The sequence below is a fragment of the Schistocerca americana genome, chromosome 6, assembly GCF_021461395.2.
Source record: "Schistocerca americana isolate TAMUIC-IGC-003095 chromosome 6, iqSchAmer2.1, whole genome shotgun sequence".
NCBI classification, from domain to species: domain Eukaryota; kingdom Metazoa; phylum Arthropoda; class Insecta; order Orthoptera; family Acrididae; genus Schistocerca; species Schistocerca americana.
The window spans coordinates 143547025-143565094 of record NC_060124.1 but is presented as its reverse complement, the minus strand read 5'-3'; positions in this window follow the sequence as shown (position 1 = coordinate 143565094).

Here is an 18070-nt window from a genome sequence, read left to right as displayed (position 1 = left end):
ACCTCGCACTTTTCTTTGTTTAGTGCCAATTGCCACTTTTCGCACCATACAGAAATTCTCTCTAGATCATTTTGTAATTGGAATGCTCGTTGATGATTTTACTAGACGGTAAATTACAGCGTCATCTGCAAACAGTCTAAGGGGGTTGCTCAGATTATCACCTAGATCATTTATGTAAATGAGGAACAGCAGAGGGCCTATGACACTACCTTGCGGAACGCCAGATATCACTTTGTTCTACTCGATGATTTACCGTCTATCACTACGAACTGTGATCTCTCTGAGAGGAAACCACTAATCCAGTCACACAACTGAGACGATACTCCAGATGCACGTAATTTGATTAATAGTCCCTTGTGAGGAAATCTAGGAATATGGAATCGATCTGAGCTCCCCTTCCGACAGCACTCATTACTTCATGGGAATAAAGAGCTAGCTGTGTTGCACAAAAACGATATTTTCTGAATCCGTGTTGGTTATGTATCAATAAGTTATTTTCTTCAAGGTGATTCATAATGTTCGAGTACAGTATATGCTCCAAGATCCTACTGCAAATTGAGGTCAGTGATTTGGGTCTGTAATTCAATGGGTTACTCCTATTTCCTTTCTTGAATATTGATGTGACCTGTGCTACTTTCCAGTCTTTAGGAATAGACCTTTCGTCAAGTGAGCGATTGTATATGATTGCTAAGAAAGGCGCTATGTGTCTGCATACTCTGAAAGGAAACTGATTGGTATACCATCTGGACCGGAAGACTTGCCTTTCTTAAGTGATTTGAGTTGTTTCGCAACACCTAAGATATCTACTTTTATGTCACTAACAGCTGTTCTGGTTTCGAATTATGGAATATTTACTTCGCCTTCTTTCGTGAACGTATTAACGAAAACTGTATTTAGTGGCACCATCATCGGTAACATTTCCATCACTATCGCGCAGTGACAGTATTGACTTTTTTTTGCCACTGGTGTACTTTCCATACGACCAGAATCTCTTTGGGTTTTCTACCATATTTTGAGACAATGTTTCATTGTGGAAACTATTAAATGCATCTCGCACTGACGTCCGCACTGAATTTCGAGCTTCCGTGAAACTTAGCCAGTCTTGGGGATTTTGCGTTCTTCTGAATTTGGCATGCTTTTTTCGTTGCTTGTGCAAGTGTTCTGACGTGTTTTGTGTACCATGTTGGATCAGTCCCGTCTTTTATTAACGTATGCGGTATGAATCTATCTACTGCTGTCGATACTGTATCTTTGAATTTGAGTCACATCTGGTCTACACTTACATAATTAGCTTGGAAGCAATGGAAACTCTCTCTTAGGAAGGCATCAAGCGAATTTTTATCTGCTGTTTTAAATAGATATATTTTGCGTTTATTTAATAGTGGTTTTGGTTGATTTGGTTTTGAGCCCCGCTACAATGACCTTGTGTTCACTAATCCCTGTATCCGTCATGGCGCTCTCTATTAGATCAGGGTTATTTGTGGCTAAGAAGTCAAGTGTGTTTTCGCAATCATTTACAATTCGTGTGGGCTCATGAACTAATTGTTCAAAGTAATTCTCAGAGAAAGTATTTAGTACAATTTCAGAAGATGTTTTCTGTCTACCACCGGCTTTGAACATGTATTTTCGCCAACAAATCGAGGGAAGATTGAAGTCTCCACCAATTATAACTGTATGAGAGGGTTACTTATTTGTAATGAGATTCAAGTTTTCTTTGAACCGTTCAACTATTATATTATCTGAGTCGGGAGGTTGGTAGAAGGGGACAATTATTATTTTGGTACAGCTGTTGAGTATAACCTTTACCCATAGTAATTCGCAGGAACTATTTATTTCAACTTCACTACAAGATATAATCTACTACCAACAGATACAAACACACCACCACCTACTTTATTTAATCTATCCTTTCTGAACACGGTTTGCGCCTCTGTAAAAATTTCGGCAGAATTTATCTCCTTCTTTAGCCAGCTTTCTGTTCCTATAAAGATTTCAGCATCAGTGCTTTCTATCAGCGCTTGAAGCTCTTGTACTTTTCCAACACAGCTACGACAATTTACGACTACAATGTCGACTGCTGCTTGGTCGATTCTCGTCGTATCTTTGCCTTGTACCCTTTGAGACTGAAGCCCTTTTTGATCTTTCCCGAGACTGTCGAACCTAAAAAACATCCTAGTCCATGCCGCACAGCCCCTGCTACCCGTGTTGCCGCCTCCTGTGTGTAGTGGACACCTGACCTATTTAGCGGAACCCGAAACCTCACCACCGTATGGCGCAAGTCCAGGAATCTGCAGCCTACACGGTCGCCGAACCGTCTGAGCCTCTGATTCAGATCCTCCACCAAACGTCCGCAATCGGTCCTGTCGACGATGCTGCAGATGTTGAGCTCTGCCTTCATCTCGCTATCAAGACTGGCAGTCTTCACCTACTCAGATATCTGCCGGAAACTAGAGAGAATCTCTTCCGATCCATAGCGACACACTCCATTAGTGCCGACATGAGCCACCACCTGCAGTTGGCTGCACCCTGTACCTTTCATGGCATCCGGAAGGACCCTTTCCACATCTTGGATGACTGCCCCCGGTATGCACACGGAGTGCACTTTGGCTTTCTTCCCGTCCATAGCTGCCATATCCCTAAGGGCCTCCATCACTCGCCTAACATCGGAACTCCCAATCAGAAGCAATCCTACCCTCTGCGCTTGTCCGGACCTCTCAGGAAGACCGGCTACTGCCGTAACCGGCGAGGCCGCCCTTGCTGGCTCAGAAGTACTTTCAACAGTGGGCAGTACCGCAAACCTGTTACGGAGGCGTAAGGGTACAGCCTTGCGGGCAGCACGAACTTTCTCCTTCCGCCCAGGGATTCGCGGCCCCGCCACGTTTCGCCAATCACCGTCAGGCAAGTGTTGACCGGCATGCAGGGTTAGGTTTTCTCTGCTTATTTTAAATCGCTTAAAGCAAATGTCGGGCTGGTTCTTGTGAAAAGAATGAATTCGATTTCCTTTCTACTCCAGTCCATTCCGAGCTAGTAGTCTCTAATGATTTCATTGTCACCAGTACGTTAAAACCTGATCTTCTTTCATTTTCTATGTGATTGGCTACTGTCTGTCTCTTGTGACGTGACACGACACCTAGCCACGACAGAATTTACTACGCCCTGTTGTGGCATATCAATAGGGCAGTCAATAGAAGTCTCTTCGTCGACTGCAACCGCAGTTCGGGCGCAGGAGCCGTCCCTGGCGCTCGGAGAGGTGGTGAGCCAATACTTATTCTGAAACCAATCAAGGACCGCACGTTCCCACTTGCCTATGGAGGTGCTGGCCAAATCAAATACGTTGCCAATACCTTGGATCGCCTGATGAACTGTTTCCTTCTCTGATCGAATCTCGGCAACTTCTTAATTGCTTCCGGCGTGAGTTTAACAGATACTATTCTACCGTTGTTAACCTGATATTGAGGGAGGTAACTACATAGACAAATCATAGCTGCACTTGTAACCTATGTCCTCAATTATTTGCTGGATGTATTTGAATCTCTGTCTTCCTCTACAGTTTTTGCCCTTTACGACTCCCTCCAGTACCGTGGAAGTCATGTCATGTCTTAACAGATGTCCTGTCGTCCTGTCCCTTCTCCTCATCAGTGTTTTCCACATATTCCTTTCCTTTCCGATTCTGCACAGAACCTTCTCATTCGTTACTGTATCAGTCCACCTAATTTTCTACATTCGTCTGTAGCACCACATCTCAAATACTCCAATTGTCTTCTGTTCCGGGTTTCCCACAGTCCATGTTTCACTACAACACAATGCTGTACTCCAGACGTACACTCTCAGAAATGTCTTCCTCAAATTAAGGCCACATTGATCCTGCAGCCATTTCGTCTTAAATTCGACACTTCCTGTTTATTTCATTCCTCAGCGACTTGTATTTCTGTATTCCTGAGTTTCCCGGACCATTTTTGTATTTCCTCCTTTCATCGATCAATTAAAGAATTTCTTCGGTTACCCACGATTGCTTCACAGTTACCTTCTTTGTACCTACGTTTTCCTTCCCAACTTCTGTGATGGCCCTCTTTAGAGATGACCATTCCCCTTCAACTGTACTGCCTACTGAGCTATTCCTTATTGCTGTTTCTATAGCCCTAGAGAACTTCAACGGTATCTCGTCATTCTTTAGTACTTCCGTATCCCACTTCTTTGCGTATTGATTCTTCCTGAGTAATGTCTTAAACTTCAGCCTACTCTTCATCACTACTATGTTGTGATCTGAGTCTACACCTGCTCCTGGGTACGCCTTACAATCCAGTATCTGATGTCGGAATCTCTGTCTGACGATGATGTAATCTAACTGAAATCTTCCCGTATCTCCCGGCCTTTTCCAAGTATATCTCCTCCTCTTGTGTTTCTTGAACAGAGTATTCGCTATTACTAGCTGAAACTTGTTACAGAACTGAATCAGTGTTTCTTCTCTCTCATTCCTTGTCCCAAGCCCATATTCTCCTGTAACCTTTTCTTCTACTCCTTCCCAACTACATTCCAGTTCCTCATGACTATTAGAATTTCATCCTGCTTTACATATTGTATTACCCTGTCAGTGTCATCATACACTTTCTCTACCTCTTTATCTTCAGCTTGCCTCTTCGGCATGTATACCTGAACTATCGTTGTCGGTGTTGGTTTGCTGTCGATTGTGATAAGGACAACCCTGTCACTGAACTGTTCACAGTAACATACTTTCTGCCTTCCTTCCTATTCATAACGAATACTGCTCCCGTTATACCGTTTTCTGCTGCTGTTGATATTACTCTATACTCATCTGACCAGAAATCCTTGTATTCTTTCCACTTCACTTCTCTGACCCTTACTATCTAGATTGAGCCTCTGCATTTCCCTTTTCAGATTTTCTAGTTTTCCTAGCACGTTCAAGCTTCAGATATTCCACGCCTCGACTCGTAGAACATTATCCTTCCGTTGATTATTCAATCCATGGTAACCTCCCCCTTAGCAGTCCCCTCCCGGAGATAGGAATGGGGGACTATTCCGGAATCTTTTGCCAATGGAGAGATCATCATGACACTTCCTCAATTACAGGCCACATGTGTTGTGGATACACGTTATGTGTCTTTAATGCAGTGGTTTCCATTGCCTTCTGCATCCTCATGACGTTGATTATTGCTGAATCTTCCACCTTAGGGGCAGTTTCACACCCCTGAGTCTCTATCCGCTCCTCTGCCCTCTTCGACAAGGCCGTTGGCAGAATGAGGGATGACTTCTTATGCCGAAAGTCTTCGGCCGCCAATGCTGATTATTAGTCAAAATTTAAACAGTGGCGGGATTAGAGCCCAGGACCGTAGACGTTTTGATTATGAATCAAAGACGCTACCCCTTGACCACGGTGTATACTTAGTAGTATAATAATATCCTCCTACAGCTTCATCAGTGTATGTTCTGGTGGCGCCTTTCCAATTTCAGGTCAATATACCACACGCAGACTTGGCGAAGTCCTTGTCCCCCCGACCAAGGAAGCTTCCGAACGGTTTCATATTCACCTTCAAAGGTAGTAGCATCACAACTAAGAAAATTTCAAACGATCTAACAGTGTTCAGAAAGAATGATTAAATGCAATTTGTGTTGGAGCATTTATTACTGTCAGAAGCAGTTTGCCTTGTAGTGAAATTGAAGTAGATAGTTCTCGCGAAATAGTATGGGGAGAGGTTATACTTGACAATCGGTCTAAACTATTAATTGGGTCTTTTTACCGACCCCCCGACTCAGAAGATATAGTTGCTGAACAGTCCAAAGAAAACTTGAGTCTCATTTCAAATAGGTACCCCACTCATACAATAAAAGTCGGTGGTGACTTCAATCTACTCTCTATTTGGTGGAAAAATTATACGTTTAAAGCCGGCGGCAGGGATAAAACGTCATCCGAAATTGTACTGAATGCTTTCTCAGAAAATTATTTTGAACAATTAGTTTATGAGCCCACTCGAAGCGTAATTGATTGCGAAACCATACTTGACGTCTTAGCAACAAATAATCCTGGACAAATAGTGAGTATAGTGACGAATACAGGGATTAGCGACCAAAGGCAGTGGCTGCTAGGCTTAATACCGTAACTCCAACAACCATCAAAAAGAAACGCAAAATATATCTAATTAAAAAAGCTGATAAAAATGCTCTTAACACCGTTTCAAGAGACAGTCTGCACTTCTTCCGATCTGGTGATGTAAGCGTAGAAAAGTTGTGGAATGATTTCAACGAGATAGTATCGACAGCAATTTAGGGATATATACCATATAAATTAGTAAGTAATGGTACTGACCCCCCCCCCCCCCCCCCATGGTACAAAAAACTGGTCAGACTGCTGTTGCAGAAGCAGCGAAAAAAGCATGCCAAATTTAAAAGAACGCATAATCCCCAAGACTGGCAAAGCTTTGCAGAAGTTCGAAGTATAGCGCGTACTTCAATGCGAGATGCTTTCAATAATTTCCACAACGAAACTCTGTCTCGAAATCTGGCTGAAAACCCAAAAGAGATTCTGGTCATGCATAAAGCACTCCAGTGGCAAGACGCAATCAATACCTTCACTGGGCGATAACAACGGTGAGGTCACTGATGACAGTGCCACTAAAGCAGAGTTAATAAACACGATTTTCCGAAAATCCTTCATCAAAGAAAACGAAGTAAATATTCCTGAATTCCAATCAAGAACAAGTGCCAAGATGATAAACATAGAAACAGATATCCTAGGTGTCGCAAAGCAGCTTAAATCAATAAAAGCAAGGTTTCCGGTCCAGATTGTATACCAGTCAGGTTCCTCTCAGAGTATGCTGATACAATAGCTCCATATTTAGCAATTATGTACAACTGCTCGCTCACAGAAAGATCCGTACCTAAACACTGGAAAATTGCTCAAGTCACACCAATACTCAAAAAGGGAAATAGGAGTAATCCGTTGAATTACAGGCCCATATCACTAACGTCAGTTTGCAGTAGGGTTTTGGAACATATACTGTATTCGAATATTATGAAGTACCTCGAAGAAAACGATTTATTGACGCGTAGTCAGCAAGGATTCAGAAAACATCGTTCTTGCGAAACACAACTAGCCCTTTATACTCATAGAAGTAATGAGTGCTATGAACAGGGGATGTCAAATTGATTCCATGTTTTTAGATTTCCAGAAGGCTTTCGACACCGTTCCTCACAAGTGTCTTGTAACCAAACCGCGTACTTATGGAATATCGCCTGAGTTGTGCGACTTGATTCGTGATTTCCTGTCAGAAAGGTCACAGTTCGTAGTAATAGACGGAAAGTCATTGAGTAAAACAGAAATAATATCCGGCGTTCCTCAAGCAAGTGTTATAGGCCCTCTATTGTTCCTGATATATATTAACGACGTAGGAGACAATCTCAGTAGACATCTTAGATTGTTTGCAGATGATGCTGTCATTTACCGTCTTGTTAAGTCACCATATGACCAAAACGAATTGTAAAATTATTTAGATAAGATATCTGTATGGTGCGAAAAGTGGCAATTGACCCTGAATAAAGAAAAGTGTAAAGTTATTCACATGAACACTGAAAGAAGTCCGCTAAATTTCGATTGTGCGATAAGTCACACAAATCTGTGGGCTGTAAATTCAACTAAATACTTAGGTATTACAATTACAAATACCCTAAACTGGAACAATCACGTAGCAAATGTTGTAGGTAGAGCCAACCAAAGATTGCGATTCATTGGCAGAACACTTAGAAGGTGCAACAGGTCTACTAAAGAGACTTCTTACACCACGCTTGTCCGCCCTATTCTGGAGTATTGCTGTGCGGTGTGTGATCCCCATGAGATGGGACTGACGGATGACATCGAAAAAGTACAAAGAAGGGCAGCTCGTTTTGTACAATCTCGAAGTAGGGGAGTGGCAATCATTAAAACAAAGGCGTTTTTCGTTGCGACGGGATCTTCTCATGAAATTTCAATCACCAATTTTCTCCTCCGATTGAGAAAACATTCTGTTGGCACCCACCTACATAGGGAGAAATTATCATCACGATAAAATAAGAGAAATAGGGCTCGCACAGAAAAATTTAAGTGCTCGTTTTTCCCACTTGCCGTTCGAGAGTGGAACAGTAGAGAGACAGCTTGAAGGTGGTTCATTGAACCCTCTGCCAGGTACTTTATATTGTGAATAGCAGAGTAATCACGTAGATGCAGATGTAGATTACTGTGTTCTTTATTCGTGGTCTTCTTTGCTATATTAGCCTATACGCTTCCTCGACCTCTAAAACAGCAAGTTGCAACTGGTAACACATCGGAGAAGTCCGAAAGCGGCCCCTCGAAGCATTTATATTTCAGCGTGAACTGCCGACATGTCCTGGCGCTCTGAAGAACCCTTCGTCTCCAGTTTTATCTTCCTTGCTGTTCAAGTTGCACTGCGGATGCCAGATGTATAGATCTTTGTGTTTAAAGATCGTCTGTGTTGAAGCTGGTAAGTCTCCATAGATCACCCAATGACAATTCCACTTATTGCGTGAAACATATACGTGCATAAACGTTCTCGTCTGGTCCATACCAGACGGCATCCCACATGGTTCAGTGACTATTCACGGAAGTGATATTCATAGATTTTCAGCAAGCAACAAAACTATTAGATATCTATTCAAATGCAGATCTTTCAGCACTTGATGTGGATCAAATATCAGTCCTTACATGTGGATGGAGTCGGTGCGTGCCTGCTTTCCAACGACTCCAAGAGCTATTTTATTAGACTTAATGAAGAGCTCCAAACGCAATTTTTAAAAAACAGGTGAACAAAATATTAAAACAGCACTGCAACCATAGCGTTATTCTTAACTGCGCCGCGCGGGGTAGCCTCGCGGTCTGCGGTGCCTTGTCACGGTCTGCGCGGCTGCCCCCGTAGGAGGTTCGCGTCCTCCCTCGGGCGTGGGTGTGTGTGTTGTCCTTAGCGTAAGTTAGTTTAAGTTAGATCAAGTAATGTGTAAGTCTCAGCAGTTTGGTCCCATAAGATCTTATCACTAATTTCCAAAATTCTGAAGTGCCAGGATTTTCAGAATATGACTGCAAGAAAACTACAAAACATAAATAAAATAGACACGTATCAGTGAATAGCACATCTCTCCAAGTTTTTGACTCTCATTACGGGTCCTCAATATGGGTACCGTTTGTTACGTGGCAAATGTCAGTACATGTTTGTTATTCATTAGAGTCACTGTTGTTCCCAGGAAGCTCGCTTTGGAAATATGATCATTGGGTTGCCTTTCTGCAGGCACAAACTAATTCGAAGCAACTGAGGTGACAAAAGTAATAGGACAGCGAATGCATTGACGAAGTTGTCATTTGTACTCGGGTGATTCATCTGAAAAGGTTTCCTACGGGAATTGACAAACTCTGAATGCGGGATGGTAGTTGGAGCTAGACCCAAGGGACGTTTCAGTTTGGAATCCTTTAGGGAATTTAATATTCCGCAGTCCATAGTGTGAAGAGTGTGCCGAGGATGCCAAATTACAAGCATTTCCTCTCACCACGTACAGTGCAGTGGGCGACGGCCTTCACTTAACGACCGAGAGCACCGGTGTTTGCGAAGAGTTATCAGTGCTAACAAAAACCAACACTACGTGAAATAACCGCAAAATCAATGTGGGACGTACGACTAACGTATCCGCTAGGGCAATGTGGCGAAATATGGCGTTAATGGTCTATGGAGGCAGTGCCTTTGCTAACAGCACGACATTGCCTGCAGCGTCTCTCGTGGCTCGTGACCATATCGGTTGAACATTTGTTTCCATTTTCTGACACCCGTGCCCCTAGTGATGCGTTTTTCAATTACATCATGACGCGTATTACAGATCGAAACTTGGAGAGATGATCCATCCACTGACACGTTTTATTTTTCTCTCTGTCTGCTGAAACCCAGGAATACTTATGACTAACCCTTAATTGTCAGGTTACGCTGATGGATTATAGAAATGGACTGTTCTGCGAGTTATCCTTGTTTTTGTCGAACATGGCCGCAGGCTCCGACGTCGACCAGCAGAGTGGTACCATGCAGGCCGAAGGCCCTCCCAGTAAGGTGGCATATGGCTATCACATTGAAGGGAAATTATGTTGAAAAATAGGGTTTCATAGCGAAAAGAATGGGGAATAATACGGTGTTTTGGATCCTGAATAAAACCACCCTGCCTTCAGAAAAAAAAATGTTGCTTTAGTTATTAAAAGCTGAAAGAGCCTAGAGAAGCTTACCATATTACAAGTGGAAGTGGAAATACTGTCCATGTCGCTCTGCATTCCTCACGATCATCCAACCACGCTGCTTTCTTGTAGACAGCACTATCGTCAGCGTACTATGTAATTGCTAATGATATTATCTGATAAATCATTTTATGTATTGAGAACCTTACCAGTACTGTTACTTTGCTTTGGGGCGCAACCAGTGCTACTTCCGCTGATGCTGAATATGCTGCGTCCCATAAACGTACTGGGTTCCAACAGTCAAAAATTCTTAGTCGCTTATTTTTGAATATACTCCAATACACTGCACATGATCGTGTCTTGACTATTAGTCGTCATTGTGATAGAGTATTGAACGCTTTTCGCAAATCTGCCTGCAAGTAATCTGACTCTTTTTCTGCATGTACTGTTTGCAAGATATCGTGGTAAGAATTGCATCACGGTGCCCACCCAGGTAGCACAGCGCTTTTTGGACTGGAACGTTCGCCGGCGCCGTGTTGAATCTGTCCGGCGTATTAACGACGAGGGCTGGTGCGTCGACCAGCCTGTATGTGGATTTTAGGTGGTTTCCCACATCCTAGTTGATGAATACTGGGGTGATACCCAAGTTCCACCTCAGTTACACATTCTCAGACATTTAGAAAACTTTTTTATCAATTTCACATGAATAACTCTACACGCAGACGGTCGGAGTACAAATATTCCGTGCTTGGCGGCGGGGCGGGGGGCAATGGAAAGGCGACAGGAAGGGCGTCCGGCCACACCTCAAACGGACCATGCTAAATCCGGCCGACCCCGCGCCGTTGCGGTGCAATGGCACAAGAAAAAGAAGAACCCCATCGTGGTCCAGTGTCTTGTTTGCTTTGAATACCTTCTGTTGTTGTTTAATACCGCGGATGCTTATTTAAATATTTCTCATTTTTGAATGTGTGCGGCGGTAAATCATTGGCATGATGTTATTCATATGTCAGTATACGTTTTTAAATGGGGAATGTAATATTTCGGATATCTGTTTGTTGTCTTCAGATTCGACAACTAGAACTTCCTAGGAGTTTCTGATAGCCCGCTGTTTCATGATTTAACAGTTATCTATTTTAATTTTTATAGGTAGATGCCCTTTCTGTCGCCACAAATGTGAGTCAGCCTAAAGGGGAAAAAAATGGTGCGGTCCAACTGTTTGTGTTTCACGCAAACATTGTTTTGTTTGTTACCGTATTTTACCTTTTTATGTAGTTGAGGCGGAGACTGGGAACGAGCCCTTCATTTACCTAAACAAGAATGGGATACCGCCTAAAAGCTCACTCGGGCTAGCCAAACGTTAATTCAGCGCGTAGTTTCAGTCCTGCTCTTGACGGCGTGCCAGTCCAATAAACTAGCGCGAGGCGCATTATTCTATACTAACAGGTCGACAACAGTATTGTGGAATGGCTATAGAACCTTACACCACAGCGATTCCGCAGGCTTTATCACAGTTTGTGACCTCTATTATTTGTTTGATACATTCCAGTCTCTGTCTTCTCTAACAGTGCTTGCTCCTCATTTCTTATCTTTACACTCCACTTCATTTTCAAAGTCCATTTTCGACACTGCACAGATCACCATGTCTCTTTTAGTGGCAGGATGCATTTCATTTGGATACAAATTATGACTCTGCGGAGTCAGTGTGAGTCATTCCCTTTCTTGTTCCACTCGCAAATTGAGCGGAGGGAATACGATTGCCCTTGCAACTCCTATCTCCCTTATTTTCTCCTTAGGGTTTTAGATGTTGGAGGCAGTATTACCGTTAGGCAGTCTGTCATAAATTCTGGTTCCCTAAACTTCCTCAGTAGTGTTCCGTGAAACATATTGTCTTGTTCCTTCCAAGTAGTCTCATCTAAGCTCACGAAGTGCTGCCGTAACATTCTCGTGCTGATCGAACCGAACAGTAACAAGCGAGTGTATGTGGATCTCGCCTTCTCAACATCTGAACTTCTGTGCCCTTCCATTTCAGTTTCGTTTTGCATCGTACCATAAACATGTAATCGAAATGATTGAGTCAACTAGCATACTATTAATACTGAATTCTCATGTTATAGAAATCTTTCTTCTGCCCATCTCTTCTGTCTTTCGGCACTAATTTGCGTTCATCTGTGTTTAAAGCAAGCTTTCGTTCATCGTACTAAACATAAATTCTGTTCAGGTCGTACTGAATCATCCTACAGTCACAGAACGACGACACTTTTCAGTGTATAAGTCACAGATTGGTGTCCACTCTTTTCAATGGATCGCTTTTGTACGCAGAGAAAAACAGCAATACTATCACTCTTCCCTGGAACACACCAGACTGGAACTACCATGAGTGCTCACTTTGTAACATCCTTAAGGAATCAGTACTATTGGCTGACATATGCATTGTGTATGATCTTTTGGTTTATGGGTTACGATATGTAGCCTGTGAACTGAAGCAATATCATATGGTTCATATGGCTCTGAGCACTATGGGACTCAACTGCTGTGGTCATAAGTCCCCTAGAACTTAGAACTACTTAAACCTGACTAACCTAAGGACAGCACACAACACCCAGCCATCACGAGGCAGAGAAAATCCCTGACCCCGCCGGGAATCGAACCCGGGAACCCGGGCGTGGGAAGCGAGAACGCTACCGCACGACCACGAGATGCGGGCTGAAGCAATATCGTGGTATAGTCTATCTTCTGCACCAACTTAGAAAATTTCCAAGTCCATTTCAGTACAAGTTGACGGCCACAACACCACTCCAAGGTGGGCAAAGCACAACTGGCCCACCTTAATATAAGCGACCAAATTCACATAACATTTGGCACATGCACGGGTCGTCGGCAGCGGTTGCCCATCGTTAGGAGTGTTCGGTGCACTGTGTCTTCAGACACTCTTGTACTCTGGCCGGCATTAAAGTCTGATGTTAGTTCCGCCACAGTTCGTCGTCTGTCCTGTTTTACGAGTCTGCCCAGCCCACCACGTCCGACATTTGTAATGAGGTGTGGGCGCCCAACCCCAAGACATCTGGACGCGGTTTCACCTTGGTTTCGCCATGTGTTGAAAACACTCACCACAGTACTCCTCGAACACCCAACAAGTCGTGGAGTTAATAAATCCTTGTGCCAAGCCTCCTGGCCATCACAATCTGACCTCGGTCAAACTCGGATAGCGCGCCTTCCCCATTCTACTCACGGACAGCACGTTCACTGACACTACATGCACCGTGCTTGTGTCTGACCAGAAATCATTTCTCGACAGGTGACGCTGCTATCACCTGGACGTGTTTATATCGATAGAGGGTCGGTGATCATGATGTTCTGAGTGATCACTGTATAGAGGAACTGAAGCCACAAGCAGAAAGTTTTGCGACTGTTTGAATCTTTTGAGGGCAAGGATAAAACTGTTGGCGCTCTTCACAAGACGGAGCTGACACGTATAACAGTAACTTCTGGAGTACTCCAAAGAAGTATTGTTGGTTCGGTTACTGTTTACAGTATACATAAAAGGCCTGTTCAAATATCACAAGTGATAAAGATGAACTTGGGAAAGGCCAGGAGATACAGGAAGATATTAGCTGGATTGCGTCATGAGACACACATTCCTAAATGAGACATTAGATTGTAAGGCGTACGAAAGAGCAGGTCAGAATTTAAGAATTATGAAGAGTAAGATGAGCTTTGACTGAATCGTCGGCAAGAATCAACGTACAATGAAGTGGCTGTGTGAGAGGCTGAGGAATGTCTAAGTTCTTAGTTATTTGGTTGGTTAGTTAGTTGATTAGTAAGGCTGTAGATATTACATTTATGAATATCCCAGTGAGAAGCAATGTACATTTCAGGAAGGGTAATTACAGAAGTTGGACAGACAAATACAGGTGTAAGGACGGTAATAGCGAAGAAACCACGTGCATGACTTTCACCTTTTAAATTTTTACAAATGATCGCTAGATCATGCTTTGAGGATTGGGATTACTACTGTTTCAAAATTTGTCATTTGCTATTGTTAAAATTAGGACAGCTCAGAAATTGGTCGAGTAGTTTACAGTGTGCGGTTAAATGCCGACCGTTGTGGCCGAGCGGTTCTAGGCGCTTTAGTTTGGAACCGCGCGACCGCCACGGTCGCAGGTTCGAATCGGGCATGGACGTGTGTGATGTCCTTAGGTTAGTTAGGTTTAAGTAGCTCTCAGTTCTAGGGGACTGATGACTTCAGAAGTTAAGTCCCATAGTGCTCAGAGCCATTTGAACCTTTTTTTTCCCCCGTTAAAGGAACAGTGTTTGGAAAAAAAAGGGAATTTCACGTGAAAGCTTTCGCTGAATGATGTTTACGATTTTTGTAAAAGCCTAACTAAACAACAATGGGTCGAATCGCTTCGTTCAACTTTGGGTGACCAATTATGTTCAGAAGAGACTGCTTACGATTGCTTGCAGAATTTCGCTGTGGTCGTGCTTGCGTTGGCGATGAATTCCTGAAGGCCGACCAAAATCGATTGTCGCTCCAGCGTGGTTGAAGTGGATCGATACGTGAGAGAAAAGATACTTAGGTATATCAAAAGCTGCATTATAGTCGACGTAACTGTTTGAAAGATCTGTTCCTGGTAGATTCCGCAAAATTTTACGGAAGGTCAAAAGAGTCTCGTGTATTTGATGTGTTCAGAAACTGGAGGAGATGCAGAATCGTACAAGACACGAAACTTGGAGGTATTTCTTCGAGGCGGATCTAACTCTGAATGTTCCAGAATGAAGAGAATAGTTCAAATGGCTCTGAGCACTATGGGACTTAACATCTGAGGTCATCAGTCCCCTAGAACGTAGAACTGCTTAAACCTAACTAACCTAAGGACACACACACATCCATGCCCGAGGCAGGATTCGAACCTGCGACCGTAGCGGTCGCGCGGTTCCAGACTGAAGCGCCTATAACCGCTTGGCCACTCCGGCAGGCCCAGAATGAAGTGAAATTAAGAAAAGTGGTTCTTTCGCGAAATTCATCCAGGAAAATGATCACTTATTACTTCACTATACCGGATGTGTGACAACCATTGCTTTAGAGGACGGAAGAACAGTTAATGCTGAATGGTGTACAGTAATTTGTTTGCCACAAATTATCGATGAATCAAGAAAAACAGCCAGACTTGATGCTTCATTATGATGACCCCAGCTGTCACACAGTTTGTCAGACAGTTGAATATTTGATGCAGGAAAACATAGAATTAACATCTCATTGCTCGTAATCACCAAATTTATCACCTAAAGGCTTCATTAGTATCCTGACGTCAAATGAAGGGCTTATTTCAATAGTGGTACAAGTCCATTTTTGTTCATTTTAAGATACAGAGTCCTAAAGTTAAATGAGCGCTAAAAAATCTGCAGTTGAGATACCAGAAATATTCAAACATATGGCTTCTTGCTAGAGATGAACCTTTCTTTCTGTTTGTTTGGATCATTAATGTCAGAAGCACTATAATCAGAAAAGTGGAGGTAATGGACTTGTACCACTATTGAAATAAGCCTTTCAAATAAAAGTGCGTGATCAGTTATTTTTGTCAACGAAAAAAGCTGTTGAATCCTGCGGAAACCGTGTTCATAAGTTACCATTATGGGAGTGGAAAAAAATTTGGCCAGAATCGCCTAGGGCGCATATTAAAATGTATAAATTTTAATGGCGAATAGTTTGAGAAGCAATAAACCGATTTGTACGAATTTTTTCATTAATTTTTTTGCAACATCTTAAAAGGTGTTCTTTTTTGCAACATCTTAAAGGGTGTTCTGGTAGCAAAAATAATGCAAAAATATTTGCGTGATGGAAAGAGGATAATCCTCGCTTTTTTTAACGCTGCTATTCGCATTATCAGGTGTACAACTTAATTTGAGGAAAAATTTTCGGTGAATGCATATCTTGAACACAGAACTGAACTGACATGAAATATATCTGTAGGAAATCTGTAAAACATAAGAATCGAAGCGTTTGAGACGATGTGATAAGAGAAGAGGAAGTTCTCCGCAGAATAGGCGATGAGAAGAAGATGTAAAAATCAATAACTAAAAGAAGACTCCGGAGAACAGGTTCCTTGAGACAGCAGGCTGAAAATTTATCGGAAGACAGAAACTGGAATATGTAGAACAGTTAATTTAGGATGCTTTGTGTAAGTGCTGCTCTGAGATGTAAACATGGGCATTAATCCAATCAGAAGACTGAAGACTCTCTTGTCCGTAGGTTTTTTATGAAATTATAAGACTAGCGAAATGCAGGGAGGACTGTAGAGAAACGATACTTGGTCGAAGGAATGGCAACTGACTCTCAAATAAAATAAATTCAACATCTAGTGCATAAATAAGTGAAGAGATCCATTACTATTCGATTACACTAGAGGAAATAAATTACTGGAAAGAGTACCAGCCGTTCGGAGCGACCTAAAGTCGAACCCCCGCGAAAAACTAGTATAAAATTGAGATTCCAGGCTGAGATTAATTTAAAGAATATTAAACTTAGTTGATCCACGAAAGAACTGACTCGCAAATCACGTGGTCAAGTTTTTCTCGAGTATTGTTAGTCGGTTTGGTACCTCCACAACGTAGGAGTAACAGAAGGAATGACGGAGATCCGAAGAAGTGTGCCACCTTTCACCGTGGATTCGAATAAAAGCGTGAGAGAATTACGGAGACCTTCATCAGACTCCTGTGGCTGACACTATAAGAACGGCATTGAGCATCATCGGGAGGTTCACTGTTAACATTCCAAGACCTTACACTCTAAGAATTGTCAGCAGTATACAAGTATTAGTTCCTCCCACGTACATTTCGCGTAACTTCCACCGCGAGAAAATCAGAAAAATTAAAGCTTTTACAGAGCTCTTCCCACTTACCATCCGCGAATGAAACAGAAAAGGAGGAAATGACAGTGGCAGCAGAAATGGTCTCCGCCTTACACCGTAAGATGATATCCGGTTGTAGATGTAGATAACATCAAGCAAATTCAACAGATACTGTTACACAATCTACGACTGTCTCTGTTATGGATATCAGAGGGATTTGGCTTTATTAAGGATGGTACCAACGCCATCATTTAAAGTGATTTGCTCATGGCGAAAAACTCTTTCCGATTTTTGCTGCACAAGCACAATATGAAAGGAGACTACCGCAAATTTCAGCGGCACAATCGACCGAGATCAAGAATTTTCACATGCTATCCTTTCAAGAGATGCGATATGCTACTACAGCCTCGATGTGGAATAGAACAGGCAACCATCACATGCACTTTGTACACCTGTCTGCATTGCATTTGGGACGTAACTGATTCAGTCGAACGCAACATAATCGTCACTTATTGCTTCCAATAGTTCTGCAAATTGTTGAGAAAATACAGTTGCTATCGATACACAATATCTCTCTTTTTTTCTGTCGCTAGATGACACATGACCTGTTAGTCACCTGGGTTTCTTTTGCAAAGCAACTTATTCTGCTCAGTACGACAAAAATAATATAATTTTTATGATTTTCGACATGCGACAGAAGACTTCCATAAGACGAATAACTAATATTGGGTACACCATTTTGCTGTTATGTTGCCATGTTAGGGCTTGAATTGACTGTGCAAGCCTTTTCTAATCCACTGACTTACTAATATTTTTCACCATAGCCGACCCTATATTTACTAATTAAATTTATGAAACTCAGCATATTTTGATATAAATACTTTTCTCAAAATAATATAATTGTTTTGCTAGCAATCTCTGTATATAAAAGGCAGTGTCATGACTGGTTGACTGAGTAACTCATTATCGCCCGTCGAAACCGTTAAGGATAGAAACTTGAAATTGGAGGTAT